This window comes from Ambystoma mexicanum, chromosome 1p, assembly GCF_040938575.1.
Source record: "Ambystoma mexicanum isolate Mex_15411 chromosome 1p, UKY_AmexF1_1, whole genome shotgun sequence".
Lineage (NCBI taxonomy): Eukaryota > Metazoa > Chordata > Amphibia > Caudata > Ambystomatidae > Ambystoma > Ambystoma mexicanum.
The window spans coordinates 375,119,648-375,138,225 of record NC_090921.1 but is presented as its reverse complement, the minus strand read 5'-3'; the positions used below and the strand labels follow the sequence as shown (position 1 = coordinate 375,138,225).

The window sequence follows — 18,578 nt, the reverse complement described above, 5'->3', positions numbered from 1 at the left end:
CCCCCAGAGGGACAACAAAGGGCCAGGGGGGTATAAGTACCCCAAGGAAATGCAGGATGGGCACAACCAGGTAAGGAGCTCACCTCACTCGGGTAAGCTCCTAAGGCCTGGAAAAGGGTGAGAAGGAAACGTTAACGTTTTGCCTCTACGGGCTTATTTCGTTACCTCCTTCATTTAAAGGACCAAGTTTGCCTCTGCGGGCTTATCTGGTGCGGGTCTGCAGGAAAGCGAGCAGCGCGGCGTGGCAAGGAAAGGAGGACTCACCGCGGCGGGGAGCAGCAACCAGGAAGCTACGCGGACATCAGGCACGGGGAGCGGGCGGCGTGCGGCGGGCTCCAGCTGGAAGAGGCGGCCGAGTGAAAGCGGAGGATCAAGGACACGACCGCGTGCAGCAGAGGAGCCGCCACAGGAACGCCACAGACCAGACCAGGAAGAAGCAGGACGACGAAGCGGGCGCATCGGAAGATCGTCCCGGGTAGACCGAAAGCAAGACGGAGTGACGGCAAGACAAAGGGGGCGTGGCCGAAGGGAGGAAAAAGTTCAACAAGGAGCGGACGCGCTGGGGATTTAAAGAAACAGCCGCGCACGAGAGGTCACGAGGCTGGTGGCACAAAGCACTAAGTGCCCAGACCAGTAATCGGAAAGGGGAGGTTCGGGCCAGACCCCCGGAAGATCGCCAAAATTCTAAAAGGGCTATATAAAAAAAAAAAAAAAAAAAGTAATCTACTGGCCAACGGAAACAGAAAAAATAGATAACGAAATGTATTTTTTCAAAAAATGGCCAATGGGCCAGGAAAGCGGCAAACGAATAAAAACAGTCCGATTTACCCTCAGCTTCGCACGGAGGCAGCAGCTGGCAAGGATCGAATGCTGCCACGAGAACGTAAAACAGGCCAGTCACTGAATGGACAGCGCAGTGTGCGTGCAGTGCACACATTGGAAGCAGGACGACACGGAGAAGGCCAGGAGCATGGGGGGAGGGGAGGGCAGCGTCAGGTCAGTTCACAGCTCCGAGAGGGAGCCAACTAACAATGCCCCAGGCCCCGTGCAGTACAAAGTACGGCACGATGGAGGGCCTGGGGGGTAGGGGGGTTTTAAGAAGGGTGTCGCATGTGGCGCGACGATATGCATACATTTTATGACACAGTTGCTGTGATGGCATGCCCCTCTTGCGGCCACGGCGGTTTATGGCCGCTATGCAGGTATTTGGATGGAAATGTTGCTTAGATGGCAGGCCCCCTTTTGCGACCACGGCACCATGGGCGCACCAGTGACTAGCACTTGTTTAAAACTGTCGTGGGAAAGGGGCTCCTGGAGTACTTAGGAGTGAGGATGGGAGTGGTAGCGCCCTCTGGCCTGAAGTGGGAGTCAAGGGTGTTATTGGTAGCCATGCGCATGCAGTAAAATAAGGAAAGTTAACGAATGGAGGTAAATATTAGGGACCGAGTTGATGAGGCTGCCCCTGTTTTCCCTGTGTGTGCATGGGGACTTCTCTCCTTTCTGTGTCGAGGGTGATATCACGGGCCGCATCAGGCACGGTGGATCCGACAATCAGTATGGGGTTGCCGGGGAGGCCCGCATTTAGGAGATCAAGCTGGTTAGGGCAGCGTTCGCCCAGGAGACAATTAAGCACCTGAGGAAAGGAAAGGCACGCCGAGAAGATTAGCATGGCCCCTGCGCAAGGATGACACGCAAATTCATGAAGCGTTCCATATTTTAAAAGCACCCGTGGCACAATCAGTAAATGCAGTCAGCAGTAAGCATTAAAGGGGCAGTACGTGCCGAATTTAGAACAACGGTCGGAACAGGCAACACGGGAAGCCAGACAGGGGCCCGGCGAAACAAGACAGGAGGAACAAGGCGAGCGAAGGCAAATCTACAGGAAAGCCAGAAGAGGCAAAAGTCGGGAATGACGGAAGAAAGAACAAGAAGAGCGCAAGAATTCAGCGCTTGGGCCAAAAAGGCAGAAAAAGACCATGGGGCCAAATAGGTGCTGGATGTGATGCAAAAGGAAGAAAGGGCTAGAGGATTCCACGGACAGCAACGAGGAAGCCACGGTACCCCAAGGACAGAAGAGGGCAAGAGAAGTGGCGGAAGAGTCGCAGAAGCCAGAGAAGAACATGCTAGACCCAAGAGGGGCACAGGAGCAGCCGGAGGCGCCGTTGAGGAGGCAAAGGAAAGATACGGTGAAAAGGGATAACAGAGTTGGGTGAAAAATGCTAAAAAGGTGAAAGGCATGCAGCACGGCTCAGGGTAAGTCGCCCAGAACCTTGGAGCATGGAGCAAAATGGGTGCTGGATGTAATGAATAAGGATGAAAAGGCAAGGGCAAGGTCGCCTTTGCTGCTAAAGGAGTCCAGCAGCAGCAAGGAGGAATACCACAAGGCCAAAGGAGGCCGAGAGAAGACCCGAGAGGGGCACAGGAGCAGCCGGAGGCGCCGTTGAGGAGGCAAAGGAAAGATACGGTGAAAAGGGATAACAGAGTTGGGTGAAAAATGCTAAAAAGGTTAAAAGCATGCAGCACGGCTCAGGGTAAGTCGCCCAGAACCCGTGGAGGGAAGGTTAAGAAGCACAAGAGGCACAGGGAAAAGCAAGGGGTAACGTCTTCAGAGACGAAAAGTAGCAAAGGTAGAGAGGGGGGCCATTTAAAGGCATGAGTGAATAGGAAGGGAGTAGTGAGCAATAACGAACAGAAAAAGGGGGCCTGGACCAGTGGGCAACGGGGTTCCCATACGACAGAGGGTGGCACAAGGAAGTACGCCAGGGTCTACTCACCAGGGAACGACCACCAGCTTACCGGTGACACCGGGAGGGGTCACCACTGTAGCAATACAAGGGGCAGAAGCAGTAATGGCGAAATATGGCAGGCCCTCAGTCGTTAAGGACGCCCAAGGCCGGTCCATGAAGGCGCAATCATGGTATATGGATGAGAAAGTGAAGCAAAACGTATCAGTAGAGGACATGAAGGAGGATGAGAAGGGATTATTAAAAGGGCACCAGTAGCAAGGACCCTTTTATAATGGGAGGGCGGCTTTCCAAAGATTGTACATTGTTATATTGCAGAAATACACAGAAGACGGGGTGTCACTTGTAACATACCAACAGAGAGTCTTAAAGGTCTACAAAGCATTTGGGCATAATGGGAAAATAAGGATAGAAGCAAAGACAGGTACAAACATCAGGATACGATAATTACGACAAGGAATCATTTGAGGTCAGGGGAACAGAACCTGTGGGGCAGTCAATAGGGGACACAAAGAGGACGACAGAGTAGCAAAGTAACAGACCACCAACGGAGCAAAAGGGGTGGCAGGGGAGATAGCGGGAAAAGCATAGCTGGGAGCATGGAGCACAAGAGGAAGGGCAGGAAAGGGGAAATGCCAAAGTGTCCATTAAGCTTACACGAATAAAGCATCGGGAAAAGGAGAATATGGCCGCGTAGATGGCAGGAAAATAACACCCACACCTGGAAAAGGCATGGGTTCCACGAATAAAGCTCCGGAAATAATTAAGAGGTTAGCCATAAGGCTGACTGGAAAAGGAAAAAGATGGCCACATGTATGGCAGGAAAATAACGCCCATACTGGGAAAGGAATGGGTTCCCCGGAGAAGCATCGGAAATAATGAAAAGGTTAGCCACAAGGCCGACTGGAAAAGGAAAATATGGTCACGGGTTGGCAGGAAAATAACGCCCATACCGGGAAAGGCATGGGTTCCACGAATGAGCACAGGAAATAAGGAAAGGGTTAGCCATAGGTTTGGCTGGAAAAGGTAAATATGGCCAGGTGCATGGCAAGAAATTAACGCCCACACCCGAAAAGGCATGGGTGCCACGGGAGGAGAAGCGGAAATAGCAACAAAGAGGTCCGAGAAATAGGTAAAACCAAAGGAACCAGGGCGAGTCAAAGAGAATCAGGACAGGAACGTACAAAACGGGTAAGCAGTACAAAAAGCAGGTAAATAGGTGATAGCGGAAACAGGACAAGACGTAGGTAAAATGTCAATGGCCAACAGGGGTGATTGCTGTTAAAAAAGCATTGGCCCAGGGTAAAAGGAAAAGATGGGCAGCAGCACATTTGTCTGCGGTCGCATATACCACAAAGGTGGCCGGGGTGACAGACCCAACAAATAGCACACGGATAAGGAATGCAATGAGGGGTTGGGCAAGATTGCAAGAGCAGGGTGGGATGCAGTGGAATTTGGGACCCACCCGTTTCTGAACAGGGGCAAGCCACTTCAGCATGGGCAAGAGGCCTGGGAGCGAAAGGCGCAAAGAAAGTTGGGGGGGTTGAGGTAATCCACCTTGGGGGCAGTGACCTGGCTAAAACAGATAGGGGCGGATTGATGCGCAACATGTGCGAGCCATCAAGGGCTATAGCTCATTGCTGGTGGGAAACCAAAATTTCGGAGATATTTACACGCAGAGTCTGGTACGGGGCGCGCAGGATGCAGGCCATTGAAACTACAAGGAAAAGGCTAAACAAGGCAGTGGAAAGTTATCGTAGGAGTACAGGGCCCCAGTTTATAAAGCATGGCTTATCACAGAACATTCCAGAGAGGCGCCACCAAGACGGCACACACCTATCCAGCTAAGGGATGGGACAATTTTCAGATAGTATTCTCAGAGCCTTAGCAGCGCGAGGATGCAGTTAGGAGCGCGTTTTTGGGGGGACCTGAGCGCGGCCGAGGCGGCACCCACTCAGGTGTGGCGGCACGTGTCCAGGAACGGATGCCCCAGGGTAACTAAGACGAGCCGAGGAGAAGGCTGGGCATCTACAACCCCTGGACACGAAGTGCCCAAAAAGCGAGTTGGTGTTATTCTGTGTTTGTTATGATTATTATTTGGTGTTATTTTCTGTAGAAAATAAACAAGCCTACGGCCGATAATTTTTCCACAAACAAAAACCTGTCTGTACTATTCTTTCGGGGGAATAGGGTAATAGGAATAAGAGCGATGGGGGGGCCCCCACTACTCAGCCTATGCCCCAGGCCCCGTGCAGTACAAAGTACGGCACGATGGAGGGCCTGGGGGGGTAGGCGCAGGGTGGGGGAAACAGAACGGCGCGAAATACAAGGGGAGGGGCAGCCAAGCGGCGCCCCCACCCTCAGCGTTGCTAGGGAAACCCCACACGGATGGGGGAAAGGTGTGAGGAAAGCAACAGGGGGGCAGGAGGAAGTCCAGCCCCCCCCAGAGGGACAACAAAGGGCCAGGGGGGTATAAGTACCCCAAGGAAATGCAGGGTGGGCACAACCAGGCAAGGAGCTCACCTCACTCGGGTAAGCTCCTAAGGCCTGGAAAAGGGGGAGAAGGAAACGTTTTGCCACCCAACCCACCCAGCAGAAAAAAAGGCAAGGAAAGGAGACAGAACAAGGAACAGGAACGCCGAGTACTTTCTTCGGTACACGGTAGAAGAAAGTCGTAGGCGGCGGCACGTGTCCAGGAACGGATGCCCCAGGGTAACTAAGACGAGCCGAGGAGAAGGCTGGGCATCTACAACCCCTGGACACGAAGTGCCCAAAAAGCGAGTTGGTGTTATTCTGTGTTTGTTATGATTATTATTTGGTGTTATTTTCTGTAGAAAATAAACAAGCCTACGGCCGATAATTTTTCCACAAACAAAAACCTGTCTGTACTATTCTTTCGGGGGAATAGGGTAATAGGAATAAGAGCGACGGGGGGGCCCCCACTACTCAGCCTAAGGGTCTTCCTTTCCTACCTGAGTCAATGTTCGATACACGCTCACCACCCCACTCTATCCCTCTGTAGCGGGCTCGCAGGTGGAAACACCCGCCAAATGCATCCAGAAATTCGGCCTCCGGCGCACTCCCTCGACCCCTGGATGGAGGAGAGAGACTGACATACACCAGGCGGGGGGCCTGACAAGGGAGGGACAGTCATTGGATACACAGAGGGTCGGGATGCCCTCAGTGGCAGCCTCAAGCTCCTGACTTCGTTCGCCACTCTCCCTCTGAAGCGACCCCCCCCCCCGCCCGGCCGGCCCTTATCCTCCGCAGGAACTGCGCACTGTAACTCACAAGCAGGTGGGCCCGCGGCAGCCCTGAGGTGAAATCGCCTCACAGACAACCCTGCTCCCCCTGCTGGTGGAGCCTACCAACTGTGTTCTAAACCTTCACTGAGCGCCAAACGGAAAGGAAAAAAAAGAAAAGATAAACCCTTGTATGACAGCACAGTGAAACGCGAGGGTAAACAAACCTTACAACACCACAAAGTGACACACATCCCACACTCACAGAAGCCCACAGGAAATGCGGGTTTGCACATACTTTGGCATATAAGGAGAGATTGCTGGTGATAATGAGAGATAAATAAACACACTAAGCACTTTGGTCATAGGCCAATATTTGCATAAATACATTTTGCATATATGCAGTTGGTTAGCATTGGGGCACGGTGGACAGGGAGTTTGCATGGGGAGGGGGAAGGAGGGGCAGAGGATGCCCCTTCATTGGCTAGCAGGTGGAGCTTAGGCCTGTTTTTCAATAGTACTGCTGGATGAAATGCTTTGATGCTGAGGAGAGGATTCCAGTGTTGAAAAGCAGCAAAGAGAAGCAGTGTGAGGGGGTCAGAGAACAAAGATGTTTGTGAGATTAAAAGAGCCCGAATGGGGGTGTAGAAGGAGATGGAATATGGTGGATACTAGGGGGCCTGAGACATGGGGCCTCATTACAAGCCTGGCGTTCCGGAGATAAGTGTTCTGGTTGCAATGTATCGGCACCCTTTCCGGACTGCCAGACTACGAGAATGCCTTCAGGAGCCGGGATATCCGGCCCACGCAGGCATGGTTTTCACAGAATCAGTGTTAGCAATGGTGCCTGTGCTTCCGTGTCCCCATTGCCGTGGACTCCACAGGAATAAGGACTTACACTTTCTGCCGCCTGACATCCCGGGAAGCCGGGACTTGTAATGTCCTGGTGGCAACGGGATCTCAGGCAGCTGAACAGTGTTAAGAGATCGGCGGCAACCCACTGGTGGCCCCGGTGGTTTACTGCCGACCTTGTAAAGAGGCCCATGGTTTGGTTTAAAGTAAACACTTGAAGACCGAGCGCTTAAACATTGAGAGTCACACATGGTGGTGATTAGAAGGTGAGGTAGGAGGGGATTCAGGCAGGTTACATGGGGTGCATGTGGAAAAGTTGAGTACTTTATTCAGAGGAGCAAAGAGTAGAGGGAAAGCCCAGAATTTGACTGGAGCAGCAGTTAAATTTGCTGAGGGTCACGTTGGAGACTAGAGTTTTGGCAGAGCGATGGGTGCGGTGCGGTTAGATGTTCACGATACCTACAAGGTTGGTTGTGGCTGCTGTGGCAGTAATGAACTGATCAGGTTAAGGTCCCTGCCAATGTTGCAAGCCCTGGACGATGGAGTGAGGAGGTCAGGAAGGAATAGGTAAAGCAAGGGACAGCATGGTTGCTATTGAAGGCTGTGAGGAAGATAACTCAATATAAGGCAGATTATTGGCATCCAGTGATGAATGGCAGAGAGGCAGCAAGTGATGCAGTGCAAGATGTCGGCAGCAAAGGAGGGAAAAGAGAAGATCTGGGTGCCATCAGCTGAGAGATGGCCACGCCACGCAGAGGAGTGTAGATGGTAAAAAACGAACAATCACTTGCTTAAGTCTACTCAGGGAGGAGGTATTTAGAGTGAATATTAGGGTGTTGCGTGGGGAGGTGTTGGAGGTCCAGGACATAAAGAAGGAGCTGTCAGAGATAACAGGACATCCATTCCAATTTGGTGTCCTTGAAGGCTAGGGATGTGAGTGTTTAAAGGAGGGATTGATGGTCTACATTGTCAAAGGCGGCAGAGAGAGCAAGTAGAATCGGGGTGGAGGAGAGTTGGGGAGTGACCAGCAGTGGAAAGAAAGTTGGAGACAAGGATGAGAGCAGTTTTTGTGGAGCGTTTACTGCAAACCCCATATTGGAACAGGTTGCCTAGTACGTTAATCTCATGGTAGTTCTCAATGTAGTTAAAGACAACGCGCTCAAGGGTGTTGGAGTAGTGGGTGCGAAGAGAGACAGGTCTGTAGAAAGATTGGTTGTTGGTGTCAGCAGTATGTTTTTTTTTTCCAAGATGGGTATGACCGTGGCTACCTTTTAGCAGATTGGGAAGATGCCAGTTTAGAGCGAGAGGTTGAAGAGAGGGGAATGGTGATAGCAAGTGACAAGAGCAATCGCTTTGAGGGTTTGGGGAGCAAAGCAATTGAGAGGAGTACAGGATTGGTTAGCTAAGCAGAGGATGTGTGTCATATAGGCAGAGATAGTGGAAGGGAAGTGGGATAGAGGCAGAGAAGTGGGATAGGGAAGCGCGAGTGGAGATTAAAGGGAGAGGGGAGAGGGGAGATTTGAAGAGGAAGGTGTGGTAGGTAGGGGTGGAAGGATGGACAGGGCGACGTGTATTTTTGTGATATTAGAAGTAGGAGGTTAAATCATTGGTAGAGAGGGAGTAGACAATGAAGCGATATTCCGGGGGCAAGCAGGGCCTAGAGGTCATGGAAAGCTTGCAAGGTTGTGAGCTGGAGATCGCTGCTAGTCCACAGCTGCTGGATGCATGGGGAGATCCATGGTTGAGGGTTGCAGCGGTTGAGTGGACATGACAGTGATATGATATGATATGATATGATAGGTTATTTATAACGCGCTTAATACCCAGAGGTTTCTAAGCACGACACGGGGATCGAACCTGTGTTGCTCCGTGTCATTTTCTTCCAAGGCAAGCATGTTGCCCCTGAGCTATCCTCCCCAGACAGAAATCCACAAGAATTAAAATTGTCAGTGAAAGGTCGGATCCACAAGGAGGTTATTGATGTTGTTGAGATGTTGATGTTGATATTTTATTTGTATTGCGCTCGTACACGAGTGTTTCAGAGCGTGGCGAGGCAAGGGAGGGGAACAAGGGAGAACAAAACAACAATCTTGTGCAACAGAGCAAAGCTGGTCTCCTCCACATATTGGGTATTGAATTCAGTAAAGGTGCATTACAAAGGGTGAGCAAGTGGACGACAGTTTGGATGAGGCCCTGACTTGTACAGGAATTACTTTTCTCTTGGTGAGAAACAGAACTCCCTGGCTCCTTCATAATCTCTCTTACCGCCCTCCGGTTAAAAGAAGTCTTAAGATTGCAGATGGAAATATGTCAACAGTACAAGGTTCATTTTCCCAACTAAATTTCAGTTGATTTGTCAACCCACACTCGTTGCATGCATCCAGGTGCTTATTCAAGGTTTAGGAATGGTGGTCCTTGTACTATGTGGTTGCACTGGTAGTGCTCTGATTTTATATCTAAACGTCTGGTTAATTGGGTTCTAGGTTGTTTGACATTCATTCCAAACGCTGTGGGCAAGTACTGCATACCGAATATTCCATGCCGTGTGCGTACCGAGTACTGCATACCGAATATTCCATGCCGTGTGCAAAGTGCTGCATACCGAATATTCCATGCCGTGTGCGTACCGAGTACTGCATACCGAATATTCCATGCCGTGTGCAAAGTACTGCTTACCGAATATTCCATGCAGTGTGCTAAGTACTGCATACCGAATATTCCATGCCGTGTGCGTACAGAGTACTGCTTACCGAATATTCCATGCTGTGTGCAAAGTACTGCATACCGAATATTACATGCCGTTTGCAAAGTACTGCATACCGAATATTCCATGCCATTTGCAAAGTACTGAATAGTGAATATTCCATGCCGTGTGCAAAGTACTGCATATCGAATATTCCATGCCGTGTGCGTACAGAGTACTGCATACCGAATATTCCATGCCGTGTGCAAAGTACTGCATACCGAATATTCCATGCCGTGTGCAAAGTACTGCATACCGAATATTCTGTGCCCTGTGCAAAGTACTGCATACTGAATATTACATGCCGTGTGCAGAGTACTGCATACTGAATATTCCATGCCGTCTGCAAAGTACTGCATACCGAATATTCCATGCTGTGTGCGTACAGAGTACAGCATACCGAATATTCCATGCCGTGTGCAAAGTACTGCATACCAAATATTCCATGCCGTGTGCGTACAAAGTACTGCATACCGAATATTCCATGCCGTTTGCAAAGTACTGCATACCGAATATTCTGTGCCCTGTGCAAAGTACGGCATACTGAATATTCCATGCCGTGTGCAGAGTACTGCATACCGAATATTCCATGCCGTGTGCAAAGTACTGCAAACCGAATATTTGTCATGATGCCTACCCCCGGGGACCCAGACCAAGTCCAGCAACCCCGGAAGCAGGCATCAAGTTATACCAAGCAAGCCCAACAACCCCTGCTAGAGGCTATTTGGGTGCAGTCCTGGCGCCTATGGCTCATATGGAGAGTCAGTCCTGGCCAGGCTCATAGATTAAAACTTACCTGATGCAGACCATGCTGCAAACTCACCTGATGCAGACCATGCTGCAAGAGCTCCAAGCCAAAGGAGGCTTGGAAGGGACTTCTTTACCTAGGGATTATTTTTTTAACTCGGGTGGGGCTGGGGAGGAATACTTATCTGGGACTACTTTGGAGTCTATTTAAACCAAGCCCGAAGAGCAGCACACACTTCACGTTATTCTGAAGCGCCATCCAGCAGCGTAACGCTCACCGTGCCTGAAAGTCTGCATCCAGTCTTCTGCCACGCCCGCCTCGAGTCCGGAGCTCCTAGAAAAAGGGAGAAAGAAGGAGAAAAGATTAGAACAAGAGCAATACCTTTGATCCTTACCTGAATTCCCGATCCACCGCGCCTTGGAGCTGGAAGAAAGAAGTTATTTTATGCGCGTCGCCTCGCCTGCTGCAGCGCTCCACTGAACTCGCAGCATCTTCACATTCCACCGCATCCTTCTGCATGCTCCCGCCGCACTCCGGCACCTAAGGGGAAACCACAAGGTGAGCCAAGGGAATACACAGAGGCAATATTAGTTACCCCCATACACTTACCTGATTTTACCACCGGGGGTACTATTCCTCTTCACGGGTCGGCGCAGCTTCCACTGCATCCTCGCCGAACCCTGCCCCTAAGGGGAAACAAAAGGACAGCAAGGTGAAACAAAGGGACAAACAAGGGGAAACCTCCTCACCACAATAGACTTACCTGATTTTACCGCCGGAGGCATTATTCCCCGAGACTTCATACTTTCTCTCAGCGCCTGAATAAGGGAGAAAGCAACAGGTTACATATTGATATTATTTTATCAAACTGTGTTGGATAATACAAATCCTTACCTGAATATTACTGGTTGCCACGAGGAACTCTTCGCTAGGGTCAAGCTGCAACCTGCAAGGGATCGGACAAGAGTGAAAGTCAGACATTTGAACTCTTACGAACTACATAATTACGGCGTCTTGCCGGGAATCTCAGAGTCAATATTGTTCTGGAACTCACCAATTCCTTCGAGCCAGTGAAGCAACTGGTTATCTACGCGCCCCTGCGCTCAATGCAGGATGGAGAGCTCATCTTTCCAAACCATCAGGTGAGACTATAAGAGGGGACATCAAAGGTGATCAGTGGGGAGAACAGCGGGAGTGGGTGGGGGTTAACGCTCAACTCCACGGGTGGTTAATTCCCTTTCTCCATTTGCAGAAGAATATTCCTACGGGCCAAGCAAACGAAGCTAGGTGGACCAGTCCAGTCCGTCATCTCGGCACTACGCGTCACATTGGTGGAGACCGCAGCTGTCCAGTTCAGATCGACGCCCCTGTGGGAGCCAGGTGAGCGTAACAGAATGCGAAGCCTACTCACAAATTCCCACCCAGGCGTTATGGATACCTCAGAAACTGACCAATTGGCCCAATTACTAGGGGAACTGAGGGCTGAAGTGCATTCCGCCCATCAAGAAACCAATGCCCTTAGGAGAGAACTGATTTTGTCAAAGGAGCGAACTGATGACCTTGCTAGTAAACTACTGTAAAGCCAGGCTGGACAAGCACCCCTAGCAGGTCCCGGGGGAAATCCAGCTCCTGTGTCATCGAGTGACCCTGTGCAAATAAACCTACCAGGAAATATTACATTAGCTCCGCCCGAACACTTTGCCAGAGATCCCAAAAGATTTGCCGTGTTTATGAACCAATGCCGCTTGCACTTTTTATGCAGACCTGGAGCTTTCCCAAATGATCAAGCCAAGGGAGCCTTTGTATTGTCATATCTCAGCGGCAGTGCAGCTGATTGGTCAATTCCACTAGTTACTCAGGATGACCCAATTCTTCGGGATTTTCAGGGCTTTCAAATGAGCATGGAAAGACTATTTGCCCAGCACTCCCAAGGACAGGCCCTGGATAACAAACTTTTGTCCCTACGACAAGGTAACCAGGACCTTCTATCCTACATCGCGACCTTTAATAGGTTGATAGTGGAACTTCTGGGCATTTTCTACGGGATTGCCCTGTAAAACCACCCAAGAAGGTGGTAGGAGCTGCTGATAAAAGCCATATGGAGTCAGACTTGGGAAACGACCACGCCCGACAAGCGTAGAGGTCCGCTTGCCAAGCTTGAAGAAGGATACTCAGACCTCGCATTTCATCATACCAATGGTCCTCGTAGATCCAAGGCAGCCATCGCGTATGCATGCAGTAAGGGCATACATTGATAGCGGGGCCATAGGAAACTATGTGGACTACGAATTGGCTTCCAGGATGAATCTACCTCTCTGCCGAAAAACCACCTCAGATGTCATCACCACAGTCGATGGAACTGAAATTGCCTCTGGGCCTGTAGCTCATTCCACCGCAGAGATGACACTATTGGGTCAGGATGGGCATCGAGAGACTATTGTGTTTGATCTAATCAAAGCCCCACAGTTCCAAATAATACTGGGGATACCTTGGTTGGAAACACATAATCCTTGTATTGATTGGTGAGAGAAGAGAATAACCTTCCCGGATTGTGCACAAACCTGTTACCCAAAGAAAAATCTGAACACAGGCCTGGCCACAGTAACCACATCAGTCGTGCAACTACCTCCAGAATACCAAGTATTCCAGGATGTCTTCCAAAAAGAACAGGCAAACACCTTGCCACCTCACAGATCGTACAATTGTCAAATCGATCTCATACCCGGTGCATAACCCCCTTGTAGCAGGATCTACGCCCTTACGGAACCTGAGAACCTTCACCTATGACAATACTTAGACCAGTACCTTGCTAATGGCTTCATTCGCCCATACAAATCCCATGCATCTGCAGCTTTGTTCTTCGTGCCCAAAAAGGAAGGTGACCTCAGAACGTGCATAGACTACCGCACATTGAACCAGATAACTGTTAAGAACCGATGCCCATTGCCTCTGATCCCTGAACTACTAGACTAAGTGAAGGACGCTTGCATATACACTAAGTTACATCTCCGGGGAGCATACCATCTGGTACGTGTAAAAGAGGGTGACGAATGGAAGACTGCTTTTCGCACTAAGTTTGGGTTATTCGAATACCAGGTGATGCCTTTCGGGTTGTGCAATGCACCAGCAGCCTTCCAATACTTCATGAACGATGTCCTTCGTGAACTCATTGACGTTTGTGTTGTCGTATATATCGATGATATTCTAGTATACTCCGCTTCAGAATCTGACCATGTGAAGCATGTCCGAGCAGTCCTTGAGAAATTGCGCCAGCACAAACTATATGCAAAACTGGAAAAATGCGTTTTTCATGCCACAGAACTTGAATTCCTTGGGTTTATCCTGACCCCAAGAGGAGTCAGAATGGACTCACGAAAGGTGGACGCAATCCTTAAGTGGCCATCACCAAGTTCAGTTAAAGGAGTACAAAGCATGCTCGGCTTTGCCAATTTCTACCGCAGATTCATCCCGGATTTTTCAAATGTTGTACATCCCATCACAGAACTCTTGCGAAAAAATAAACGCTTTATGTGGACTGAAGAAGCTGAAAATGCCTTCCAAGAGCTGAAAGCGAAATTCACGTCTGCACCTGTATTAAAGCACCCGCGCCCTGAACTTCCATACATAATGGAAACTGATGCATCCAGTCTAGCCATGGGAGCTGTCCTGTCTCAAAAGGACCCTGAAACTGGCTAGCTTCACCCAGTAGCATTTTGGTCCAGAAAGTTCTCGGAACCCTAGTTAAACTATGCGGTTACCGACAAGGAGTTAGTAGCTATTAAATCCGCCTTCAAGGCTTGGCGGCACTATCTTCTCTGTGCCAGGCATACCATTACTGTGATCACTGATCACCGGAACTTACAGTATTTAAAGACAGCCAAGGCCCAATCGTCACGCCAACTCCGATGGGCATTGTTCTTTGCCGAGTTCGATTTCGTGATAACCTATCGACCAGGTTGTAAGAATGGTAAAGCAGACGCCTTATCCCGAATAGGGATGGGAGAGGCAGAAGTGAACCCAGAACCAGTATCTATAATTTCCGAACAAAGTATTCTTGGCATGACTACTCTACAGACACTAGAGGACATTCAGGTAAAGATCCAACAACTCTTTGATCCTACAGCCCTGCAGGACTGGGTAAAGAAAGGCCCGGAATACTCCGTCACCAATGACCTGCCTTATTACAAAGGGCGGCTATTTCTGCCACATAAGGAACTACAAGAGCTAGTCATTTCCCTTTATCATGATACCCTAATGGAGGGGCATCCAGGTATTGCAAAAACTGAAGCTAAGATTAAGAGACAATTCTGGTGGCCCACCTGGCGAAAGGATATTAAATCATTTGTGATGTCTTGTGGCATTTGCTCCCAAAACAAAAGTCAAAAGAAAAAACCAGCTGGACTATTACAACCTCTAGACATTCCGCCTACACCATGGCACACCTTATCGTTAGACTTTATTGCTGATTTACCCCCATGCAATGGATTTAACACCATTCTAGTTATTGTGGATCTTTTTTCCAAGATGGCCCACTTTATTCCTTTAAAGGGATTACCTTCAGCTTCAATCCTGGCCAAGGAGTTCCTCGAAAACATTGTTCGCATACACGGATTTCCGTCCGTATTGGTCTCTGACCGGGGCAGTCAATTCATTTCACATTTTTGGAAAAAATGTTGTCAATTGGCGCAAATCGATGTGAGGTTATCAACCAGTCACCACCCCCAAACCGATGGTCAAACGCAGAGGACCAACCAGACTCTCGAACAATACCTGCGTTGTATGTTACATCAGACTGAGAGTATTTGGAAAGACATTCTTTGGTTCGCCGAATATGCATACAATAATTCAGTACATTCTGGAACTGGACAAAGCCCCTTTTATACCTTATATGGGCACTATCCTCGAACCTCAGACCTTGACTCACCCCAACACTTACAAATGCCTGCAGTGGACCATCTGCACGCTACGATTACACAAGCCTTTAAGGAAGCAACTGAACATTTAAAAAAGGCAAAATAAAAATACAAGAAAGATGCTGATCGGCATAGAAGTGATACTCCACAATACCAGATAGAGGACCAAGTATGGTTATCCACGAAACATATACCTCTAAAGGGAACACGGACCTTTAACCCCAGATATTTGGGACCTTACTCTATTAAGGCCATTATCAACCCAGTGGCTGTCAAGTTGGATTTACCTGCTAATATGCAAATTCACCCCGTCTTTCATGTGCCACTTTTGAAGCCAGTGCAACCAGGGACAAGACTAACCAAGCCACCAGACCCCATCCTTGTAGACGGGGAACCCGAATTTGAAGTTAAGAACATCCTGGACTCCAAGCTGATAAAGTCAAAACTTGTTTATTTAATCGACTGGAAAGGTTACGGACCACAGGAAAGTTCATGGGAACCTAGTGACCACGTTCATGCACCCCGATTGGTGAAAAAATTCCACCGAAATTTCCCAGACAAACCGAAACCACAGGGAAGAACGACTTTAGGAGGGGCGTTGGGGGGGGGAGTGCTGTCATGATGCCTACCCCCGGGGACCCAGACCAAGTCCAGCAACCCCGGAAGAAGGCATCAAGTTATACCAAGCAAGCCCAACAACCCCTGCTAGGGGCAATTTGGGTGCAGTCCTGGCGCCTATGGCGCCAGGCTAATATGGAGAGTCAGTCCTGGCGCCTATGGCGCCAGGCTCATAGATTAAAACTTACCTGATGCAGACCATGCTGCAAACTCACCTGATGCAGACTATGCTGCAAGAGCTCCAAGCCAAAGGAGGCTTGGAAGGAACTACTTTACCTAGGGACTATTTTGTTTGCTCGGGTGGGGCTGGGGAGGAATACTTGCCTGGGACTACTTTGGTGGCTAATTTAAACCACGCCCGAAGAGGAGCACACGCTTTGCGTTATTCTGCATCCAGCAGCGTAGTGCTCACCGTGCCTGCAAGTCTGCATCCAGTCTTCTGCCACGCCCGCCGCGAGTCCGGAGCTCCTAGAAAAAGGGAGAAAGAAGGAGAAAAGATTAGAACAAGAGCAATACCTTTGATCCTTACCTGAATTCCCGATCCACCGCACCTTCGAGCTGGAAGAAAGAAGTTATTTTATGCGCATTGCCTCGCCAGCTGCAGCGCTGCGCTGTACTCACCGGCCTTCGAGGCATCTTCACATTCTACCGCATCCTTCTGCATGCTCCCGCCGCACTCCGGCACCTAAGGGGAAGACAAGAACCGCAAGGTGAGCCAAGGGAATACACAGAGGCAATATTAGTTACCCCCATAGACTTACCTGCTTTTACCACTGGGGGTAGTATTCCTCTTCACTGGTCGGCGCAGCTTCCACTGCATCCTCACCGAACTCCGGCCCCTAAGGGAAAACAAAAGGACAGCAAGGTGAAACAAAGGGACAAACAAGGGGAAACCTCCTCACCACAATAGGCTTACCTGATTTTACCGCCAGAGGCATTATTCCCGAGACTTCATACTTTCTCTCAGCGCCTGAATAAGGGAGAAAGCAACAGGTTACATTTTGACATTATTTTATCGAACTGTGTTGGATAATAAAAATCCTTACCTGAATATTACCGGTTGCCACAAGGAACTCTTCGCTAGGGTCAAGCTGCAACCTGCAAGGGATCGGACAAGAGTGAAAGTCAGACATTTGAACTCTTACGAACTACATACTTACGGTGTCTTGCCGGGAATCTCAGAGTCAATATTGTTCTGGAACTCACCAATTCCTTCGAGCCAGTGAAGCAACTGGTTATCTACACGCCCCTGCGCTCAATGCAGGATGGAGAGCTCATCTTTCCAAACCATCAGGTGAGACTATAAGAGGGGACATCAAAGGTGATCAGTGGGGAGAACAGCGGGAGTGGGTGGGGTTTAACGTTCAACTCCAAGGGTGTTTAATTCCCTTTCTCCATTTGCAGAAGAATATTCCTACGGGCCAAGCAAACAAAGCTATGTGGGCCAGTCCAGTCCGTCATCTCAGCACTACGCGTCACATTGGTGGAGACCGCAGCTGTCCAATTCAGATCGACGCCCCTGTGGGAGCCAGGTGAGCGTAACAATATTCCATGCCGTGTGCATACAGAGTACTGCATACCAAATATTCCATGCCGTGTGCAAAGTACTGCATACCGAATATTCCATGCCATGTGCGTACAGAGTACTGCTTACCGAATATTCCAAGCCGTGTGCAAAGTACTGCATACCGAATATTCCATGCCATTTGCAAAGTACTGCATACCGAATATTCTGTGCCCTGTGCAAAGTACTGCATACTGAATATTCCATTCCGTGTGCAGAGTACTGCATACCGAATATCCCATGCCGTTTGCAAAGTACTGCATACCGAATAGTCTGTGCCGTGTGCAAAGTACTGCATACCGAAAATTCCATGCCGCTTGCAAAGCATTGCATGCCAGTGAAGTTAGGAAGTATTCCCACAGCCTGAAATGCTGTGGAGTGCATGCGCCCTGAAGCTGGGTGGGAGCAGCACGGCGTGCACTTACCACAAAAAGGTGATGATAAGCAAAAGGTATGAAGCATTGTCTTCAGCGCTGCTTAACAATACCTGTTCAACGAAATCATGTGAGTATATGATGGTAAATGGTGACTACCTAGCAATTGCCTATACAAAAGCCAAAACTATTGTTTGTCTTTTCTTCCCTTTCCTTATTTTGCTCGCCCTCCCTCTTTTCCCTCTGTCTTACTTTATTCTTAACACTCATCCTCCTCTGCTTTATCTCCCCTTTTTTCCCCTCTTTGCTCCTTTTCGCGTGTATGTGTGTGTCTATGTTTTAATATAAATACGCTTTCGACCATACACGAGCTACTCACAGCCAAACTGCTTTATTTGCTGAAGCGTGTTTCCACTGCATCTGCTCAAAATCTAATTAAAAGCCAAAAACGCAAGCTGGCCCAAGATGGGGACTAGACCTATCCATCATGGTGGCTCAATAGCTGCATTCCACCAACTCCACCACCTGCCCAACATCTGCCCCAGCCACTGGAGGGCGCCACCTGGGCTCTGAGCTGCCAGCGTCAGCACATACAGGGCAGGGAAAGATGAAGCTGACAATATCAGCCATCACTCGAGCAAACTGACCAGGACTCAATCGAACACTGCGTTTTCGATCATGAAACGTCGGCTCTACTCGACCGGTCCAAACGCTGTCACAGCACAAAATCAGCAGCACTTACAAAAATCCAGTGGGATTTTCAGGGTATCCACAATTAGG

The 18,578-nt window shown here is 49.4% G+C and overlaps 1 protein-coding gene and 1 pseudogene across 1 annotated transcript in view; one reads left to right on the top strand and one right to left on the bottom strand.

The window, feature by feature from the left end:
• The window catches only part of HAPLN4 (hyaluronan and proteoglycan link protein 4), an 805,823-nt gene that overhangs the window by 462,003 nt on the left and 325,242 nt on the right, over positions 1-18,578 (bottom strand). The window lies entirely within an intron of this gene.
• LOC138461580 (U6 spliceosomal RNA) lies at positions 1,654-1,719 on the top strand (annotated as a pseudogene).